The 23013-nt window shown below is 32.8% G+C and overlaps 1 long non-coding RNA gene across 1 annotated transcript; it reads right to left on the bottom strand.

Moving 5' to 3' along the window:
• Nucleotides 1-452: 452 nt before the first annotated feature.
• LOC145279586 (uncharacterized) lies at nt 453-21392 on the bottom strand. The gene is made up of 2 exons (XR_013868401.1): nt 21116-21392; nt 453-2232 (listed from the first exon to the last, which is right to left on the bottom strand). It is a non-coding gene; the product is annotated as an uncharacterized LOC145279586 (long non-coding RNA).
• Nucleotides 21393-23013: the final 1621 nt, after the last annotated feature.

The following is a 23013-nucleotide window of genomic DNA, read 5'->3' as shown; positions in this document are numbered from 1 at the left end:
TAGCCTGATCACTGCCATCTGCCAAGCTCCTACCAATGCTTGTGGAAAAGGCATACTCTCAGTTCCAGACCTGTATTGAGGTGGTGATTAAGACTAAAGGTGGCTGCATTGAATAGATGTCAGTTCAACTACATAATCAAGTTACCTGAATTGATTTTTTTCAGTAAAAGTTTAAAAAGAAAGCTGTAGTGTTGTTTTTTTTAGGGCAATAACTTCATCGTTCTACCCTGTATATACTAGGGTCAGTCCAAAAGTAATGTATCCTATTTTTTAACTACAAATAAAAAGTTGAACAGTTACGAAAAAGTGATATCTTATTATAAATTTTCCTACTGTGTGTGTGTGTGCGTGTGTGTGCGTGTGTGTGCGTGTGTGACGCATTTTATCTCAGCCTAGAGGCAACCCACCCAAGCAAGTTAGGTACCGAAATGAAGTTTATGACCCAGCAGATGTTTTAGTGATATTTATATCCATGTTTGGTGTATGGAAATGCAAAAAAATAACAATTTACTAAACAACGTTTTATTTACTGGATATTTTTCCGGTATTCACAGGAAGTTATTATCTCCCTTAGTAAGTTTGATTTATTGTGTGTGTGTGTGATGAAGCTTATGACCCAGCGGATGTTTTAGTGATATTTATGTCCATGTTTGGTGTATGGAAATGCAAAAAAGAAAATGCAAAAACAATAACAATTTACTAAACGTTTTATGTACTGGATATTTTTCCGGTACAACATTAAAATGAGCAACCATCCATGTGCCAGAATTTGTTTTTCTATGTAATCACCAATGAATGGAATGGTGGCTTTGCCCTGGATCACACTTTGTCACTCACCTCTCTGTTGCAACTCTAAAATTTACAAACTCATCTCCTGTGTAAGATCAACTGCATTGATTTTGTAAATGTTTAATACACCAGTGAATGTTGATCGGTTCAATTTTTTCTCCATGGAGAAATTCAATGATCCATCTTTGCTTCTGATGCATGTCCATGACAGGGGTTGCTTTCTTAAAGTCTTACACTGTCAATATCTGCATCAAAGAAATGCAATTTTTAGATCACAGATGCATAAGTTCAATCATCATAACAATGCAATTTGCAATCCCCTCTTAACCATTAGTGCAAAATAAAATATAGGAGGTATTACTTTTGGAATGTCCTTCGTATATATACAATACCATGTGATTGCAAATGTATATCTCAAAAGAATTGTAATATTGTGTGCAATTTCTAATGTGTATATTTTAGGGATTAGTGTAATCCTGGATGTTCATTAGCACACTTGCATCATCTTGGTTACCTGATATTAATTTCGATTTTTAATGGTTCAATTTTTATGCAATCAATCAAATAGCTTTATTTAGATTAACGTTCCATATAACTAGTACATTCTTTTGTGAAGGCATTTATTCAGAAAGTATTTTCTCTAAAAACACATCTCTATATAAAAAGAGGTATGTGTATATATTTATCTATATACACATTGGTCTCAAGGAAAATGCTTTTTTTTTTTTTCAAATGGCAATTTATTTCATTTCACTCTCTTTAACAATTTGGAACACGGATGTTTTCGATATATTGAAATGTCTAGCAATTTCTCGTTGACTGAAATGACATCTCTCTGTAGAAACAGCTAAATCTTTCACCGTAGCACGTACTTCATCTGAAATTTGTTTTTTTGGACCTGTTCCTTTTTGGCGAGTAGCAGCTGCTTCAGGACCTTCTCGTTTCAGAGTTGCAACAACCTTATCAAATTGATGTTTTGTAATTGTTGAAAAAAAATTTGGTAAAACAGCTTGACATTTTGTCAGACCCCAAGTCAGATTTTCACTTTTGAAAAGAATGATCACCTGCCTTTGAAAGTCTGAAAGTTGTTTTCTGTTGACTCTGTCCATAATGTAAGTATCAAAATCAAAGTGATGAATAAATTTAAGCAAAATAAAATATGAACAAATTTACCACCTCAAATTTCCTGATTTTCTAATTCATTTTTAGACAATCTTTAAAAATACTTGCTGCAATTTAACAAATACAAATTTTTAGAAACAGTTTGATATAAGATTTCTTGAGAAAATTCTGTTAAAAGAATTTTAGTATAGATTTTAAAATTGATTTTCTATCTTCAGTGCAATTTACAAAAACAATATGAATTTTTAGATATTGAACTTTGACTTAAGAATTATGTATTGCCATTAATTGAATTGATTTCTTCTTCACTGCAACTGATATCTGTGAATAAAAAGAATTACATTTAAATAAATCTTGATAAAATAGTTTAAACATAAATTTGAAAAATTTCAGTAGAAATATTTTCAAACATAAATATATTGAAAAATGAATTCTATTTTGTTGTTAAAGAATTTTTGCTCTCACATTGGATAATTTTCAATATGCCATAAATGTAAAAAATAGATAAACGTATGTATTAGCATATGTAAAACAAACACACAAAGATAAAATATGAAGACAATTCACAGTTACACAAAAACATGATTCTCATTTTCAGGATGCAATTAATTTCAAGTTAAATATTTAGACAGATACTCACATATGCGTATATATATATATATATATATATATATATATATATATATATATATATTAGGTTGGGGCAAATAATAATGTCGTTTTTTGGCATGAAGTTAAACATCAAACAACATTATTTTTGCACCAACCTAATATTAGGTTGAGAAGAACGTTATTGCGTAATTTTTATTTAGATTTCAAATAAATTTCCATTACTTTACTTTGTATATCATTTGAAAGAGCGTTTAAATTACAATCGTTTTAAAACAATTATGTCTTCTTTACAGAACGTTCAATACAAAATGGAAAAAAAAAAAAATTGTGCAATTTTCTTATTTCAATTCAAGCAAGGCCAAAAAGCTGCTGAAATAGCTTGCGATATCCACAAAGAGTTTGGCCCAGGAATCACTACTGAATGCACAGCACAATGGTAGTTTAAGAAATTTTGTGGTGGCAACGAGAGTCTTGAAGATGATAAGCATAGTGGTTAGCTATTGGATGTTGACAACGATCAATTAAGAGCCTTCGTTGAAGCCAATCCATGCACAACTGTTCTAGAACTTACTTATGAATTAGATGTAACATATACAACAATTTCCAACCACTTGAGAGAGATTGGAAGGACAAAAAAACTTAATAATGGATGCCTCACGAATTGAATAACAACAAAAAGAAACACTGTTATAAAGTGTCATCTTCCCTTCTTTTACACAAGAACAATCCGTTTCTCAACTGGTTTGTGACTTGTGATAAAAAGTGGGTTCTTTACGACAACTGGTGATGCTCAGCTCAGTGGTTAGATGCTGACTAAGCTCTACGACACTTTGCAAAGCCAGAGTTGCACCAAAAGAAGGTCATGCTGATTATTTGGTGGTCTGCTACTGTTCTCATCCATTGTTTTTTTTTAATGCAGGCGAAAATATTATAGTAAAGTACTCAACAAACGGATGAAATGTAGCAGAAACCTTGACAACAACACACAGCATTAGTCAAAAAAAAAAGGCCCAATTCTCCAATACCCAACCACCCGTTGCTCAACCAAGCCTGCAGAAGTTAAACAAATTGGGTTATGAATCTCCACCTCATCCACCATACTCCCCAGATCTCTTACCTACAGACTACCACTTTTTCAAGCATCTCAACAACTTTCTGCATGAGAAATGCTTAAAAAACTAAGCAAGATCAAAAACCCCTTCAGCAACTTTATCACCACCAGAATACAAGATTTTTACGTTACTGACATAAATACACTTGTTTTGTGTTGGCAAAAGTGTGTTGATTTTGATGGTGCTTATTTCGATTAATAAATTTTGTTTGAACCGAGATATGCTCATTTGAATTTAAGAGTTAAAAACCACAAGAACTTTCTTGTCAACCTGATACTATAGAATTAATATTGGCCAGGAAGAATATTTGGGATGTTGATACCTACAGGTCACAAGAAATCCGTTATCTGATAGGATAAATGATTGCTGTTGATAGTCAACCATAATCTGTAACATCTGACATTGGATAAATTAAACTTATTACAAAACTTTGTCCAAGTAACAGTATTCCATTAAAAAAAATTCAGTCATCTCTTAGTAGCATTTCTGTGACTTCAGACATTTAGACAGCTACTACAAATAATGCTCCCATTCTGAGTTTGACAGGTCATTGGCTTTCAAATGACCTTAAGCAGTGCAGAGCTATGCTCAAAGTTGTTCCATTTCCTGACACATAGTGCAAGAATAAATGAAGAATTGCACAATGTTCTGGATGAGTATTAAATCTTCAATAGTTTTCTTACATACATTGCCACTTTGAATAAATGATTTATCATGTTCCCAACAGACTGTGAAATCAATCACAAAAACTAACAGAAATATAGTCTCTCACTTTGAACGTTCTCCATTAGCGATTAGCAAATTAGCTGAAATACAGGATCAGCTTAATTTGGAAAAAAACAAACTCATTCAAAATTTATCCTCATGGTAAAATTCAAGATATATGCTGAAAAGGAATTTAGAACAACGAAAAGTTGTTGTAATGTATACTGTTGATAATATAATTTCTACCATAACAACTTATCAATGGGGACTTGTTCAAAAAATTGTCCAATTACTGAGTCCATTTGAAGAACAGAACTTCAACCATATCAATGATAATACCTACAATTTTAACTCTGAGATTATTTCTCTCAAAAGATGTCCAATTTAATTCTGATATTTCTAAGTTTAGCGGAATCCTTCTTACCACTGATAACAATCCAGTGAATTAATGGAAACAAGATTTCCTAGATTCAAGATTCAAATTTTGATTATAAAAAAATGACATAGAAAACACAGTTAAGAATTGGATTTTACAGTTTTACTTTCTACTGCTGATAATGAAGCAACATCAGGATACTTTTTCAAGTTCTGCTGAGAGTCAAGAAGATCAAAGCGAAAGTCAAACTGAATCTTTTTCCAGACTATTTGATGAATTAGCTTCAAATAAGCTTACAGTAAAAAAAAAATCCAAACTTATAGCAAATAGAGGCTGAATTAAAATTGAAGACTGAATCACAATCTAAGCTCCAAAAGGGTAAATCCCTTATGCTTAAGTGCACAAAAGAACTTGATCATTATGTAAGCTTTACCATTACTCACAAGAGGTCATAATCCATTTCAGTATTGGAAAAAGACACAAGAGGCTGAGTAAACTAGCCTCAAAATATTTAAGTGCATCACCTTCATCTGTTGAGGCTTTTTAGTACAGATAGTGATGTGTATGAACCTACAAGGGACAGGCTGTGAATTGAGAATGGAGAAACTGATGTTTCTACATTACAACTTAAGAGTATTCAACTTTAAATACTGATGAAAGTAGAGGAAGCAGAGTAGCAGGTACAGAGCAAAGATAGCCACCACAGCATGTTCCAGTGGGAGTAGAACTTCAGCTTCTGGTGATTCACTTAAGAATTGGACATTGTAATTTCTAGTTTGTAATTTTTTTCTTATCTAGTTGTTTCATAATATTCATTTAAGAATTGGAAATTGCATCTTGTATTTTGTAATTTCATGTAATTAGGAAAAAACAGCAAAAAGTCATAATGACAGCCAGACACTTAACAAATGTTAAGTTACATTGACAGTTACTGTGTTAATGTGTACAAATTTATCTGATGAATCACTTGTGACTGATGAAATGGTTTAAATTTAATAGAAAAATATGTAATCAGACAATAAATTGGCTAATCATCCGATTACTGAAGTAGCCGATAAGACCTATTACTGATTACCTATTGATTAATCAATTAGAATACAATTGCAAATGATTTAAAACTTAAGTCAATAAAAGTTACTTTGTAACCTCTCTGCATCATTTTTTAGTGTTTTTTGTTTAAAGTAGTTTTAAATGCTTTTTATTTCATTTCAAATATGAACTTTCTTTACAGCTTTTAATTTCCAACAAAGATAGCTGCCGTCTTGTCTATTTTGGGGGAGAGGAGGTTGCTAGTCTAATTTTTTTTTTACATCGGCATCACCACTTATCAAGGCCAAGAGGCCACTCGAGGATAAGGGTTAAAGAGTGTACAGTAGAAATTGGACAATATAGTAATTGTTAATAATGAAAATTCGGTAAATTAGTTAACTTATATGGAACGGCTCATCAAAAACTTGTTTACGTTAGACTTGAAGACAACCATATTGTAGTCAGCTGGAAAGCAGGAAAACGAAAGACAATTCCATAGGTGTGCAGTTCTAAGAAAGAAGCTTTTCCCATGGAATCTACGTTTAGGTTTAGGCACAGATAAAGAGTTAGGAAAACTAGTGATAGTGTTTTCTGCTAGACGGGTGTTTCTTGTGAAAGTTTGGCGAGGGGAGACCACAGATTGAAGCTCAGTTGAGCACTTTCCATGAAAATAATGATAAAGCAGAGACAAACTCGCAACATCTCTTCTGTGATAAAGAAGTTGCAGGGAAGAGAAAAGGACACCCCCCACAAGGCTATGAAGTCTATTTTGAACTCTATAAGGCAGGATAAGTCCTTTCTAGCAGCTTCTGCCCAAATGTGGCAACAGTACTCCATCCTAGGACATACCTTGCTCTTATATAGATAGAGAATTGCATCAGCAGTGAGATATCTACTGAATCGATAGAAGGATCCTACCATTTTTCGAGCGGCCTTGGCAACAGATTTAATGTATGTGTTCCATTTAAGATCAGGAGTAAAGGTCAAGCCCAGAAGCTTGTCAAAACATGAGGCCTTCCCAAGACGAGAGCCATTCATTTCAATTGATGTCAGATGGGGGTCAGAGCGTTGATGATGTAAAGATAAAAGCTTGGTCTTAGATGCATTAAAAGTAAAAAGCCACCTCTTTCCCCATTGTACCACTTGCTCAAGATCAGAGGAGAGAGAATCAGAGAGAACTTGGTTGTTTACGGTCTTAGATGTGCTACCGTAGATAGTAGTGTCATCTGCAGAGATGTCTACGAATGACGTAAGGATGTGATTTGGAAGATCATTAATATAGATCAGAAAGAAAGTTGGGCCCAGGATCGACCCCTGAGGGACTCCAGCATACATTACTGAGAGCTTCTGATTTCTGCCCATCAACCGCTACTCTTATGAACCTATCAGACAGAAATAATTTAATAATTGAGAAAACATTTCCAGCCATACCATAGCTGGAGATCTTGTGAAGTAAACCTTCATGCCATACTCAATCAAAGGCCTTTGATATGTCAAGAGCAATTGCCCTAGAAAGGTAGCCTCCGTCAAGAGATTCGCTTATCCTAAGAGATATAACTGTAACCACATCTGCTGTAGATCTAGCAGAATGGAAACCATATTGAGTGTCACTAAGAAGGTTATTTTTGCTGAGAAGGTTGATTACTTCTCTATTTACAGATTCCAGCAACTTACTCATGACGCACAGGAGACTTATTGGCCTGTACTGAGATGAGGATGAACGATCACCTGAATTCTTAAAATACAGGGCATACTGATGAGATGTTCCAGGGTGATGGGAAGCAATTCTCTTTAAGACGTTTAAACAGTTTTGTAAGGATGGGCGCTAGTTCTGCTTGAAGTCTTTTGCGTACTATAATTGGAATACCATCATGGCCAGTTGCTTTACTGGAATCAAGGTTTTTGATTAGCTTGGCAACATCACATACAGATATTTGTATATCACATATCATTTTTTCTGATACAGAAGGAAATATTAGAGGTTGGCGGCCTTGGTTGCAAAGTGTAGAATTAGTTGCAAAGTTCTTGGCTAAGTGTTTGACTTTCTCTGATGCTGACGAGATTACCTCAGGCCCATTTATAAGAGTTGGGATAGAGCATCCGCTTCTAAATTTTTTAAATTATCACAATTTTGGGAAAGTGGATTAAACATTAGAGTCCCATCTGCGCAAGGAAATGATTTTTTTTAGAGAGGGCTAATTTTATATATGGTAGTCGCCACTACTTTTCCCTTCTTGTACCCCATCCCCCAAAAATTAAATTATAAATGAGAACAATTTATCATGAAAGTACCCAAGGTAGTTTTGTGATTAAGGGGCATAACTCTTGTATCCACAATACTATGTGATTTTAGAACAATGTATTTCGATTTTATTTTCAATATTTAAAAAATATTTTAATGGTTTTTTATTAATACTTAAAAATTTAACAGTATTTATTTCAATTTTATTTTACATATTTCGACACAAATTGTTATTGGACATAAAATACAATTTCCAAGACCTTTTAAAGAAATTTTCCACACATTTTCCATATTTTCAAGGATTGTTCAAGGTAATAGAATTAAGGCCTTTTCAAGGCAAAGGTCAAGATTCAAGGACTTTCAAGTCTATACGAATCCTGTCATATTTACATTTCCTGGCCCACTTATATTTGGCTAACCAAGCGCGATTAAATATTGTTATTTTCCCCATTGTGTCTATTCTGAATTCATTTTAATTTTGAATTTCCGATATTGTGGATACAAGAGTTATGCCCCTTTATCACGAAACTATCAAATCGAGCAGTTTCAAGATAAAAGGGTATAACACTTGTATTCAGAATACTGAAAATTCAAAATTTTAAAGTGAAAGTTTTGTGATAACGTGAACTAACTCCAGCATATGATGCAATTTCAGAACTGTATTTCGATTTTATTTTTAACTAGCAGTTCAGTCTGGCTTTGCTCAGGTTCTATATACTGTTCATAACTTTATATGCATATATATATATATATATATATATATATATATATATATATGTATATATTAAAATGTTTAACTCATGTCCAATTTAACTACATCTAATATTTCAAGTGTTTAGACCCAAAATTGGCAGAGAAGTTTGGTAGAGTCTGCAAAGGTCAACTCTTTCAACTTGACCTCTTCGCAGCCAACTTTTCACCCAAAAACTGATTAAAAAGCTTGCTGCATGTTTGACTACCTTTTATATAAAGTTTCAAATGTTTAGACCCCAAATTGGCTGAATAGTTTGCTAGAGACTGCAAAAGTAAAATCTTTTGAATTTTAACCTCTTGGCAACCAAATTCTCAGCCAAAAACCGAGTAAAAAGCTTGCCCTATGTCTGAATGCACTTTATGTAAAATTTCAAATGTTTAGACCAAAAATTGGCTGCGGTAGGGACCACAGAGGTCAATTTTTTAAAAACTTTAACCCCAATTTTGACCCCTTAACATTTATTGTTTTGAGCTTAAATAAAATGAAAAAGTTTGATCCATGTCCAAGTAACCTACATCTAAGATTTCAAGTGTTTAGACCCAAAATTAGCGGAGGACTTTGGTAGAGTTTTCAAAGGTGAAATCGTTAAACTTTGACAGCCAAATTTCTGGCCGAAAACCGACTAAAAAGATTTTCCCAAATCTTAATACCTCTTATGTTAAATCTTGAGTATGCAGACTGAAAATTGACGGAGTAGTTTGGGAGGGAAATGTACACACAGAGAAAATTTCATGTTTATAGATATATAGATATTAAAAAATAGTTTAATGGTATTTTTAATTAATTCTTTAAAAAATAATTTAATAGTATTTATTTCGATTTTATTTTGAATAGTTTGACATAAATTTTTACTAGACATAAAAATTACGATTTTCAAGATATTTTCCATGTTTTCAAGGAAATATTAGAAATAAGACCTTTTCAAGGCAAAAGTCAAAATTCAACGACTTTTAAAGTTTGTACAAACCCTGGAATACATTTGAGAATGACTTTTGCCTAGGCATGGCATGATGGAATGAGAGCATGTTACCTTATTCTTTAATTAAAGGGTTCGATACAAAACTCTGTTCAGGTTCTGGAGTTGAACAGGATATGCCTGAAGAAGGCTGGAGATTATATCAGCTAACACTTCCCTAGACAAGTTCATAATTAAAGGATACTCTAACTTAACATCTAAATCTGACCCCCACGATCGCCATGGGCATAGAATATGTACCTACATTAAAGATGGCTTTCCGTGTGATAAGGATATCTCCAGTGAAGACACTAATTTACCTTATATGTGCTTTTGGGTTGCACTTGTTTACACCACTGCATTTATATTTGCCCTCTATCGCCCCCACAACAGCGGAATTACTCTCTTTAAGAGCATATCTGAGAAAATTGACCACATACTGTCTGCCCATCCTTCGGCTTACATCCACATTTGTGGTGACTTCAATGTCCACAATGTGGAATGGCTGACCCACTCGAACAAGACAGATGATGAGGGGAGGTTCTGTCATGATTTCGCCATTGCCTATAACCTCACCCAGATTGTTCACAAACCCACCCGTGTGCCCAATACTTCCAGTCAGTATGCTAGCCTTCTAGACCTTTTTCTCACAACTTCCCCTGAGCTATGTTCATGTTCCGTCCTGTCTCCTCTGAGATCTTCCGACCACTCGGTTAAAAAAAAAAAAAAAAAAAGGAAATGCAATAAGTCTTCAGACGTACCTCTCCACCGTACTGTATATCGATACTCTACAGCTGACTGGGATAACTTCCGTACATTTATATCTGATCTACCCCTGCATTACATGTTTAAAAAGGATGTGTCCGGCATAGTATCAGAACTGACCGAATGGTTAATTGTAGGCATAGGCCGATTCATTCCATCCAAAAAATTCCAACAAAAACCTAACAGCCAGCCATGGTTCTCTCCAGAATGTGTTGCTGCCATCGCGCACAAAAATCACTTTTTCCATAGCTACTAATGTAATAGATGTACTGAGACTAAAGCTGCTTTCTGAACTGCCAGCAACCATTGTAAAAGAGTAATAAAGAATGCAAGAGAGCTACATGCTCAGTCTGTTTAATCCAAAGTAACTGAGCAGTGGCTTGGTTCCTACCAGTTCTGGCAAATAGGAAACAGGATCCTAAACAGAAGCGTGCGTTCTATCCCAACCATAATAGATGGACCTGAGATCATCTCGTCAGCATCAAACAAGGCCAAACTATTTGCCAAGAACTTTGCAGCTAATTCTACCCTATGCGACTAAGGCCATCAACTCCCCGTATTTCCTCCTATAACAGACAACATGCTATGCAACATACAAATATCCGTGTGTGAGGTTGCCAAGCTAATCAAGAACCTTGATTCCAATTAAGCAACATGCCCTGACAGAATTCCAATTATAGTGCTGAAAAAGCTTCAACCAGAACTTGCCCCCATACTTACAAAACTGTTTAAGCGTTGCCTTAAGGAGAAGTGCTTTCCAACACCCTGGAAAACCTCATCAGTATGCACTGTATTTAAGAATTCAGGTGATAAGTCGTCTCCCTCTCAGTACAGACCAATAAGTCTCCTGTGTGTCATGAATAAGTTGCTGGAATCCATATTAAATAAAGAAGTAGCCAACCACCTCAGCAGAAATAACCTTCTTAGTGACATGCAATACGGTTTCATTTCTGCTAGATCTAGAGCAAATGTGCTAACGGTTATATCTCATAGGATTAGTGAATCGCTTGATAAAGGCTTCCTTTCCAGGGCAATTGCTCTTGACATATCAAAATCCTTCGATAAGGTATGGCATAAGGGTCTATTTCACAAGATTTCCAGTTATGGTATAACTGGAAATGTTTTCTCAATCATTAAATCATTTCTCTCTGATAGGCTCATAAGAGTAGTGGTTGATGGGCAGAAATCAGAGGCCTGCAGTATTAATGCTGGAGTCCCCCAGGGGTCCATCCTGGGCCTAACTCTCTTCCTGATCTACATCAATGATCTCCCAAAACACATATTTAAATCATTCATTAACATCTATGCTGATGACACGACCATCTATGGCAACACATCAAAGGCCGTAAATGACAAAGTTTTCTCTGATTTTCTCTCCTCTGATCTCGAGTGCGTGGTACAGTGGGGGAAGAGGTGGCTGGTTACCTTTAATGCATCTAAGACCAAGCTCCTATCTTTACATCATCAACGCTCTGATCCCCATCTGGCATCAATTGAAACGGATGGCTCTCGTCTAGGTAAAGCTCATGTTTTGATAGGCTTCTGGGGTTGACCTTTACTCCTGACCTGAAATGGAACACGTACATCAAGTCTCTTGTCAAGGTCGCTGGAAAAATGGTAGGATCCTTCTACCGCTCCAGAAGATATTCACTGCTCATGCAATTCTCTATCTGTATAAAAGCCAAGTACGTCCAAGGATGGAGTACTGCTGCCACATCTGGGCAGGAGCTGCTAAAAACAACCTATCCTGCCTTGACAGAGTACAAAATAGGCTTTGTGGCTTAGTGAGGGATGCCCTTTTCTCTTCCTTGCAATCTCTCTCTCACAGGAGAGATGTTGCGAGCATGTCTTTATTTTATCGTTACTTCCATGGCAAGTGCTCGTCTGAGCTACAATCCCTGGTCCCCCCTCACCAATCTTTCACAAAAAACACCCGTCTAACTGAAACCACTGTCAAAAATTTTCCCCACTCTTTATCTGTGCCAAAACCAAAATGTAGATTCCATGAACAAAGCTTCTTTCTTAGAAGTGCCGCCTGTGGAACTCTGTTCCATTTGCCTGCTTCCCACCTGACTACAACCTGGATGTCTTCAAGTCCAACAAACAAATTCCTGATGGACCGCCCCCTTAAGTAAGACACTTTATCAAATCTCAACACTAACGTACTGTACACACAATAACCCTTATCCCCAAATGGCTTCCGGGCCTTCATAAGTGATGACCACCTTGTAAAAAAAAATACATGTGAAAATAACATTAAAAATGAGAACAGTAGTCCAAATAATCGAATAATACACAAGTTTTATTGTTAGAAAATTTCTTACCACAATCCATAGTTGCCCTTACAAAGAAACTTTGCCCATGGGAATTCCGTTTGATACTAGACACATGTAGGAAAGAAAAAGTGTCTTTTCGTTGTGGTTGAAAGTTGATTTCTCATATTTTTGTTTATTATTTATGCTAGCAAATATAGGCTTCCTTCGATCACATAATTTTGCTAGCATATATAATGTAAGTGTTCAGTTTGTTAATTGAACAACTTACTGTGACAATTTCTTGACGACTTATGCTCCCCTGCACGAGGAGTAGGAGGAGGTAAGGGTTTGGAAGAGGATATCATAAGAGAACAAGTACTGCACTACACCTTCTTCCAATAAGAAAGACGTAATGTCTATGAAGCCCTCATGACCACAGAACAGGTATGACACTATCCTTCCAAAGGCAAGGTAATGTCTGGGAAGATAGTACCATGACAACAGAGCAAATAATACACTACCCCCTGAACCAAATACTGAAAGATATTACATTATTTTGAAATAGTATAATAAACTGAATTGAGAATAAAAACAGAGTGCCAAAGTAGAATTAATAGAAGTAACATTTTAATTTCGGTTTCAGAGAGATACAAAATCTCTATTAATAATTATACATGGCATAATCACGTTACACCAGTTCCTGTTAGATGATCGGAGTTAAGCAATATTCAACTTGGTTTATTCTAAATGAGTGACTATTTTGGGAATGCCAGGTGTTGAACTCTGCTTATCTCAGCATTGTTTTCAGTTGTCTGAACTTCTCCTTGCTACTGGATTTGATCAGTGCTGATTCAGTAAAGGTGTGGTCGAGGATTTTTTTTTTTTTTACTCATGTTCACCCATAACAAGACATATCACCACTTAGACATAAGGGGCTAATATTTGGGACCATGCCTAGGAAAATTAACAAGATGTTCGTTTACATTACATTTAAACTTCAGCATATCAGTACAGCCAGGGAAGCAGGTTGCAGGAAGGGAATTCCAAAGTCTAGCTGTTCGAGGGAAGAAACTATTAGAATAGAAAGCTTTCTGGTATTTAGGAACCTCAACAATGAAGGGGTGAGATTTTGTTAAGCGGGTTTATCGGGGATATATACGGCGATTGGTCACAACCATTAAAATATTCGTAAAACAGACAGAGATTCAACATTGCAGCGATGGGACAGAAGTTGGAGCTTAGTTGACAAAGTGGGACCTATTAGATTGAAAACTCTTTTTTGGACCTTATCGGAGAGGGAGAGGCTAGTGGTAGATGCAACATCCCAGATGTGACAACAATACTCAATACATGGGCGAATGGTGGCCTTGTAAACATACAGGATACTCTCATTTGTGAATAGTTTTCTAGTTCAATAGAGGGAACCCACCTTTTTTGCAGCAGCCTTTGCAATGTCCTCAATGTATTTGTTCCAGTTCATATTGCTCATAAATGTTAAGCCTAGGAGTTTGAAGGAAAAATTCTCAGGTAGGGTGTTATTTGTCATGGATATCAGTGGTTAGAGAGATGTCTTGTAATTGTTAAAGAGCAGCTTAGTCTGACTAGCATTAAATATTATCATCCATTTGCAGCCCCATTCCAGTACAGTCTGGAGGTCATTTTCTAACGATTCTGCCATTGTCTTAGATTTATGTACATCCATTCTCATCCATCTAATAGAGTGTTATATCATCAGCAAATATACCCATCTCAGACACAATATTACCAGGAAGGATGTTTATAAATAGACAAATAATAGTGGTCGATCCTTCAACCTCTGAGGCACTCCCACATTAATGTTATGCTGCTTGGATGTATGTCCATCAATGACAACTTGGATGGTCCTACTTTCTAAAAAGGATCTAATTATATCTAGTATACGTCCAGTTATACCATATGGTTTAACTTTCATTAGCACCCTTTTGTGCCAGACTTTGTCAAAGGCCTTTGATATATCAAAGGCTACAGCCCTGCTTCCCCCGCATTATCCAGTACATGGTATATTCAGTCAGAGATGACTGTTAAAATATCTACAGTAGAACAACATTGCCTCAATCCATACTGTTTGTCAGAGAGAAGATTTGCTTTTGCAAGGTGGTGGACGTGCTTGATTAATTAATTAAAAGGCTCAAAGATTTTAGTGAAGAGGGGGAGGAAATTGATAGGCGATAATTGAGAGAGTCAGTTTTCTCACCAGAATTCTTGTACACTGGTACCACAGAGGCCATCTTCCAGCTATTAGGGATGCAAGATTCAGCAAGGCATTTATTGCAGAGCTTAGAAAGTATGGTGGCTAGCTCAGCTGAATATTTCTTAATTTGCACAACACTTACTTTATAATTACTTCTGGTTATTTATATCACCTTTATTTCCATGTTTTAGTGGATAACTCGTTTTCTTTAAAATTTTTAATCTTTCTGAAATTACATACTTGTCCTCATATTCAGTTAAACACTTGAATGGAGCCCTTTATTCACTCCATGGGAGTAGCAGGCTCTCATTCCGTCAGTGATGTCCAAGTAGATACTAAGTGTGGGCGATATTAAGAATACAATTGAAAATTACTTGAGACTTCTAACTAGTCATGGTAGGTGGAACAAGAGCATGCTACTATCATGCATTGAATAAAGAGTTTTGTTTAAACATATTCCTGAGTTCGATAAGATACATCTGAAGAAGGTTGAAGGTTATATTGGCTAAAACATTGTGAAACACTCACATATGATTTAAGAAAAAAGAAATTATTGTAAGCAATGAAATCGTACAGAAACGCATTTCATCCTCCTCAATAATAAGTAACCGTATACTAAAAAATTGCAATTTGAGGTTCCTAAAATAAAGTTATTAACAGTGAATAAATTTCAAGAATATCACATACATCATAATTTATCCCCTAAAAAAACAAATCAGATTCTACTTTTAAGGGGTAATTACATGTAAACAGTCTGAAAAATATCCACAAAAAAAAACAAAAAAAAACTTGCGATCAAAAATCAAGATTGAGTCAAAACGGAACAAATCAACGGGACTTTGGTGAATCTGTTTAGTTTGTATCTTTATGCATTTATATGGAGATAGTGAGTGAGACAAATAAATTTGGCAAAATCCTTTTCTGCATCGGATGCATTTATTCTACATAAAATATTTTTCATTTTAAATCAGAACTATATTTTACTTAAATATAAAAGTTGTTTAAAATTTGGTTAAATTATTTGCCATTTTAAAGTATAGAAAAAATTATTTAAAATAAAAATTGTTTAAAGGTTGTTTAACTTATTTTTCATGCTTTTTTTTCCCTGCATTTATTCTACATAAGTAAAATACAAGTTGTTTAAATCGTCATGAAATGCAGATGATGCAGCAAAGGATTTTGCCAAATTTATTTGGGCCACTTGCTCTCTCATCTCACCTGCAAACCCTATTCAGCGACATTACTGTAACATTTTACCAACTTTACCAAGTCAATGAAGGCTCATCTATATACACTCCACCTTTTATTAAAAAAATATTTTTGAAAATGTCAATGATTTTGCAGAATTTATTTTTAAAACATTTTCTCTGGTTGTAAAATTTTTATTAATTTATTAAATATTTCCCCGCCATTTTGGCAAAAATTGCCTGTAATCGATTCAATTGAAAAATCTGAGAATTTCATTGTTTCGATTAAGTATCAGATTATTAAAAAAGCAAAAATGTGATCAATCAGAAAAACAGGTGACTCAAAATCAGCAGCAAAAAAAAAAAAAAATTCTTTTTATTAAAAAAAGGTGCTTATTTAGGAACACAAAAATAAAGAAAAATCTTCATAGTGTACCACTTGACACAGAATAAAAATGTTATATTCCAAAAATCACAAAAAATGATCAAGTAGTTTATTAAGAAAATTAAACTTTTAGCAATTAAGTATTTTTAGAAGCTATCGCTGAGCCCTTCTGGAGGGGTTGTCAAAGGGAAGGTAACTGGGATGAAATTCGAATTCAATCAAATATGGCAATTGGTTTCTCTCTCTCACATAGAGCAAGTAATAAAATTTGATTTTCTTAAATAATGATAATAATAATAAAATCTACTTGATCAAATTACGTGATTTTTGGAATATACAATCTTTGTTTCACAGTGAATATGTAGGTGTCTCAGAAACTTTGTGAAAAATATTGAATAATTCGACCCCCTGTCTTTCCAAGCTTATAACTACTCAAAAAATGTAATTCAAACCCTAATTTTTTTTTTCAATTAAAGAAGCAAGAACCAAGGTTTCATTTAAAATAAATAAACAAAAAAACCCCAAAAACAATGTGGTTTAAAAAAAAAAAAGAAAGGTTTTAAACTTCGGACTTTACAGATAAATTTCTAAAAAACACTACTTTTTTTTTGTTTTAAATTTGAATATATTATTTATTGATATTTTATCTTCAATTTGTGATATATAGAACTTTGGTGAGTAAATTAATTATTTACTTTTTAATAGACATTTCAAAATGGGGAGGGGAGGGGAGGGCGTGAATTAAAAAAAAACGTTTGTCTAAAATATTATATTTGGTTTATTGGAAAGAGCATAAAATTTCACATTGACCCTGAAAATATTGTAAAGTTTAAAAATTGAAAAATACTAAACTCATAAAATTCAATTAATTTCATTACTGTTTTTTTAAAAAATAAAAAAATAATATTTCTATTACTTTTTATACAACTTTAATAGTTTATTTTATAAAGAAAATAAACAACCCACTTTTAAAAGAGAAATTACGAGTTTTTTATATTTTATTCACAGTTTCGTATTAGGGGTGTCAAAAATTCCTCCAAAAATTCTGATACACTTAGCGAATATGTATATCATAAATACTTTTCTCCATTTTCTTTACTTACAATTTTCATTATAAGTGCAAGTTTAAATAAGCACCAAATAAAGAAATCAATAATATTTCATGAAGTAATTTTTTATAATGCTAAAATCAAATTCAAAACAAAATTTTATTTATTGTCTATACACAAAATAATTAAGTATAATGCAAATTTTTATTCTTATTGGTCTTTAAGTCACCTGTTCTACTTATTCACTGAAAATGTTTTCTAAAAAAAAGTTTATTATTATTATTTACTCACTAGAAGTAGTGACACAAGCCATCATCAACGATTTCTCTTGTGGTGCCTTAGTGAAAACAAGTCTCCTCAGATTTCCAGTACTCTCCACCTCTTTCGAGAACCTTTGCGAAAGAATTTGCGATCGTAGCGATCATTGGTCTTCACTGGAATTTGGGTGGCAAAAAGCTTCCTCAAGGTTGTTGTTATTATTATTATTTATTTATTATTGAAACAATTCTTTAAATATTAATCATCATTACAAAACCGTTAAGAGATGGACGAATTTTGGCAGATTTGCCGTTTAATTGTACAAATATCCTCAAACCAGGTAATCACTAAAAGGGACTCTTAAAGGTCGACACCGGTATTGAGCAAAGGCTTTTTTTTTTTTTACATGTTTTACAAACTTTAAATGGTTAAAATATAATCACATACTTATTGAAAATGTGATTATGTGATTAAAGTTTAATTTACATTAACCACGTTGTTTAACAAATTAAAAAAAATGCAAGATGAAGTTTTAAAATAATTAAATGTGTTTTATTTGGCCCTCTTGCAAATGGAAATTAGGAAGATAGAAAAGGAACAGCAGTTGTTTGACACCGGTTGAAAGAATGCAATTTGATTGGATAGAGAAATTATGACGTCATTACTATGAAATATTGATAAAATTTAAAAATTGAAATTGTTGAAAAAGAATTGGAAAAGAATTTAATAACTAAGTATTTAATAATTAATAGTATTTTTAGAATTAAAAAAAAAAATTAAAGTTAAGATAGAATTTAAGAATTGAAATTATTGTAAAAGAATTTAATAAGCATTTAATAATAGTATAAAAACAATTAATGTAGAAGCATTTTTAAAAGTTAGTCATTTAAGTAACAATTCGATCGCTGATTTATAGTGAACTATTTTACTTTTATTTTAAATTTAAAAAAAAAACGTTAATTAGCTCTCTAGTTAAAAGAATTTTTTAAAGTTCAGATAGAATTTAAGAATTGAAAGTATTATAAATAAGTATTTAATAATAAAAAATAATTAATGTAGTAGCAATTCGATCGTTGACTTATTGTGAACTATTTTACTTTTATTTTAAATTATATTTTATATTAAATTAAATATTTCCGCGTATAATAATATGTACCAGAACAATATCAGTTATAATTATCTTTGGTTGGTTAAAAAAACAAGCTGTTTTATACTGAATAAAAAAAGTACTTTTTTTTTTATCATGCATGTATTTATTTATTGGTATTCCGGCATAAAGCTCGAGACAATAGTCTCTAACCCCCTTTCACAACAAAAGGAACTAATTTCCCTATACACCGCTTTTGGTTACTATGGGAACAGCTAATTTTTGTGATGATTCGATTTTTAATAATAAACAATATACAGGACATTTTAAAAGTAAAACAATAATTGTTTAATAGTAATTATTAAAGAAAAAGTTAAAATTTGACTTTTTTGGCCTTTTTTATCTAAAAAATGTGGTTTTGTCTTTGAATTTGGCCTTTTTTGCTGAAAGATTTGGCTTCAAACATTTATTGTAGCCTACAATATACAGGATTTTTTATTTATTAATTTTTGTGATTCGAGGAATAAACCAATAAAATCTATTTTGTTTTTTATTATTGTTGATTTTTTTTATTATTGTTGATTTTTTTTATTATTATTATTGTTGATTTTTTTTTTTTTTTAATTATTATTCGATCTGAAAACCCGCACAAATTATTAGTATCCTTGCCGCTAATTAATCGAAAAATCGTACGCGTTCTGCTGCACTTATGGAGAAAATTGTTGATGATGTTATACCTGCAGCAGCTGACCTGTGTTTTTTGGAGTATTCTCAGTATTCATATTAAGCAATGTAATTCTTTGTTATCGGTGGTGGCCATTTCTATACATGCAAGCAAGCGCATTTAAATTTGTCACAAAAAAGTAGTTTTTGGGATATTAATCAGTGTAGTTTATTATTAAAAATAAATATTAATATTTAAAATAAAATAAAATGTGTTTATTATTAAAAATCGAATCATCACAAAAATTAGCTGTTCCCATAGTAACCAAAAGCGGTGTATAGGGAAATTAGTTCCTTTTGTTGTGAAAGGGGGTTAGAGACTATTGTCTCGAGCTTTATGCCGGAATACCTATTTATTTCTAAAACTATCATTTATTTTAAAAAAAAATGTTTTCTAATACTGTCAATTTCAATATCGTATCTTTTTATCCTTTCTAATTAATTAAAATTATGCGTAAAAAAATTGTTTAAGAAATTGTTTATTTATAAAATGACGTCATAATTTCTCTGTCCAATCAATGGCATTCTTTCAACCGGTGTCAAACGACTGTTGTTCCTTTTCTATCTCCCTAGAGGGCCTTTTATTTTATAATTTAAAATTAAAAACATTGACCAATAAAAATGAAATTTAGGGTATTTATGTATTTTTTCTGCCGTTATATAGCGTTATTATTTTGAAAACCCATTCTTAATAAGGGGGTGAAGGTATTTTGTAACTATTCTGTGCTTTCATCTTACAGTTAAAAAAAAAAAAAAAAAAGATATCGTGAAACATTGAAACAATTAAACATGAATTTAAACTGAAAAAAAAAAACAAAAAAGAAAAAATATATATATAAAAATAGGGCGGTACCATCTGCCATCGTATAGTAAACAATATCTGTAAAATCAAACCAAAATTTGGCGCTTATGCATTTTTGGTACCACGCTATTTTTAAATAGTTTTTTCAGATTAAATAAATAAATATATATATATATATATATATATATATATATATATATATATATATATATATATATATATATATATATTCAATTGTAAGGTGGAAGCACAGAAACAAATACCAAAACTGTTATTTCTATTATTCAATGTTAAATTATAAAATAAAAAATTCGATGTTAAATTATAAAATAAAACATATTTAATCACTTTAAAACTTCATCTTGCATTATTTGTTAAACAACGTGGTTAATCTAAATTAAATTTTAATAACATGATCACATTTTCAATAATTATAATATTTTACCACGGCCACCTTCTATATCTCGGTGGCCGTGAATTTACCTATTTAAAGTTTGTAAAACATCTAAACAAGCTTTTGCTCGATGCCGGTGTCGACCTTTAAGAGTCCCTTTTAGTGACTACCTGGTTTGAGTTTATTAGTACATCTAAACGGCAAATGTGGGCGAATTTTTAATCGTATTTAAAAGAACGTAATTTTTCAAATTCAATTTGTAAAATAAAGTTTAACACACTTACAAGATAATCCAACGATTCATATTTGCTGGTTTCTGGAGATGCGAAAATATCGGATCAAAGAGGACTAACTGCGATATTTACAGACTACGTAAGGAGATGAAAACAATAACGTCTTTCATCACACCGGAAGTTAGCACACGCGTCTTTCAATTTAGCTATGGAAGTACAGAATCGATACAATTTTCAATTATATTTTATGTTTATTTATTTTTTAACTTAATAAAACATAGTTATTTAAAAAGATATGTGATAAGGTTTTTTTTTTTTTGCTGTTTTTTTTTTTTCAAATATAGTTATTTTTCATTTAAACATCTTCTTTATCAATTATTATTATTTTTTTAAATTTTTAATCGCATATTTTTTATCAATTCTTTTTTATTTTTTCATCGCATATCTATTACGATCTTTTTTTTCAAGATGCTTTAAAGAATAATTCAGAAAACACACATTATGGGTAAAATTACCTCAACAATTTCACCCATTATGTGTTTTGGCAAGGGTTGCAGATAGAATGTATTTAGCGGCAAAGATCGTAATAGATTACGCAGGTTTAATAAAACTGGGTTTGTATTACTGTACACATAGATTCGAAAAAGTTGTCAAAAAACAAATATAGAACAAATAAATGTTATCAAAGGTATTATAAATAATAAACTAGACAAAATACTGTTAGAAATTCGCTCAATATATGTTACCGTGACATAAGTTGACATGTATTCGGTTGTTTTCTAACAGTATTTTGTCTAGTTTATTATTTATAATACCTTTTCCCAAACGTACCCTCTCCGAGAGAGTCGGCTGCCATTTTGAATTTTCCAATACATCGGCAAACACTGCATGTTTTTCGAGCTGAATAAATATGTTGTTACACTGAATAAAAACACAAAACATCTATCCAGTTAGGTAGAAAAGTAACTTATCTTGCCTTTGATAACATTTATTTGTTCTATATTTGTTTTTTGACAACTTTTTCGAAACTATATTTGAAGAAAAACAACAACAAAACTAAATATTAATTGTCTCTATTTTTGAGGTGAGGTGTTTTCATTGGTGCTCGGTAAAAATGGCACCGGTAGAAATGGCACTGGTAAAAATGGCACTGGTAAAAATGGCACCGGTAAAATTGGCACCGGTAAAAATGGCACAAGTGAATAACTAGGTAAAAATGGCACCAAAAGGTGCTACTGAAGCTATGGGGTCCCAAATTCTAACCTCATTTTGGGTTTTGTAAAAGTTCCTATTTTCTTGCTGTCAACGAGGGCAGAGTTAGACACAAGGTCGATTTTTAATATCCAGCCCCCACCCCCCCAAAAAAGGGGCAGTTTTCATCGGAACAAAAGATTACAATTACCTCAGTTTATCTAAAGGTTCTTATTTAATTGCACCTCGCTAGGGCAAAGTTAGACACAAGGTTGGTTTTAAATCTGGGGAATATCCAGCTCCCCAAAAAGGGGCATTTTCGATCGGAACAAAAAATTACAATTACCTCAGTTTAGAAGTATTGTTTATCTAAAGGTTCTTATTTAATTGAACCCCAAACACAATGTCGGTTTTTGATCTGGTGACTATCTAGCTCCCCAAAATGGGGTACTTAGGACTAATGAATCGCAACTTATCAAGGATAAAACACACTCGAGGATAAGGGTTAATGTGGAAGTTTTCAATTCCACTAAACAAAATGCATGTTTTCTGGACAAGTTGTAGTTGTATTTTTGGGTTCTTTTTTCATAATGAATCGCTAGGTATCAAGGATAAAACACACACGGGGATAAGTTTTTTTCCCTAAAACAAAACAAAATAAAAATGATCCAGAAAAGATGCACTTTGTTTAGTGTAATTAAAAGCTCCCTGGTTGACACTTATCCTCGACTGGCTTTTATCTTTGATAAAAGAAAAAA

Source organism: Euprymna scolopes, chromosome 7, assembly GCF_053919585.1.
Source record: "Euprymna scolopes isolate OS-2025 chromosome 7, ASM5391958v1, whole genome shotgun sequence".
Lineage (NCBI taxonomy): Eukaryota > Metazoa > Mollusca > Cephalopoda > Sepiida > Sepiolidae > Euprymna > Euprymna scolopes.
This window is presented reverse-complemented; position numbering and strand designations above follow the sequence as displayed.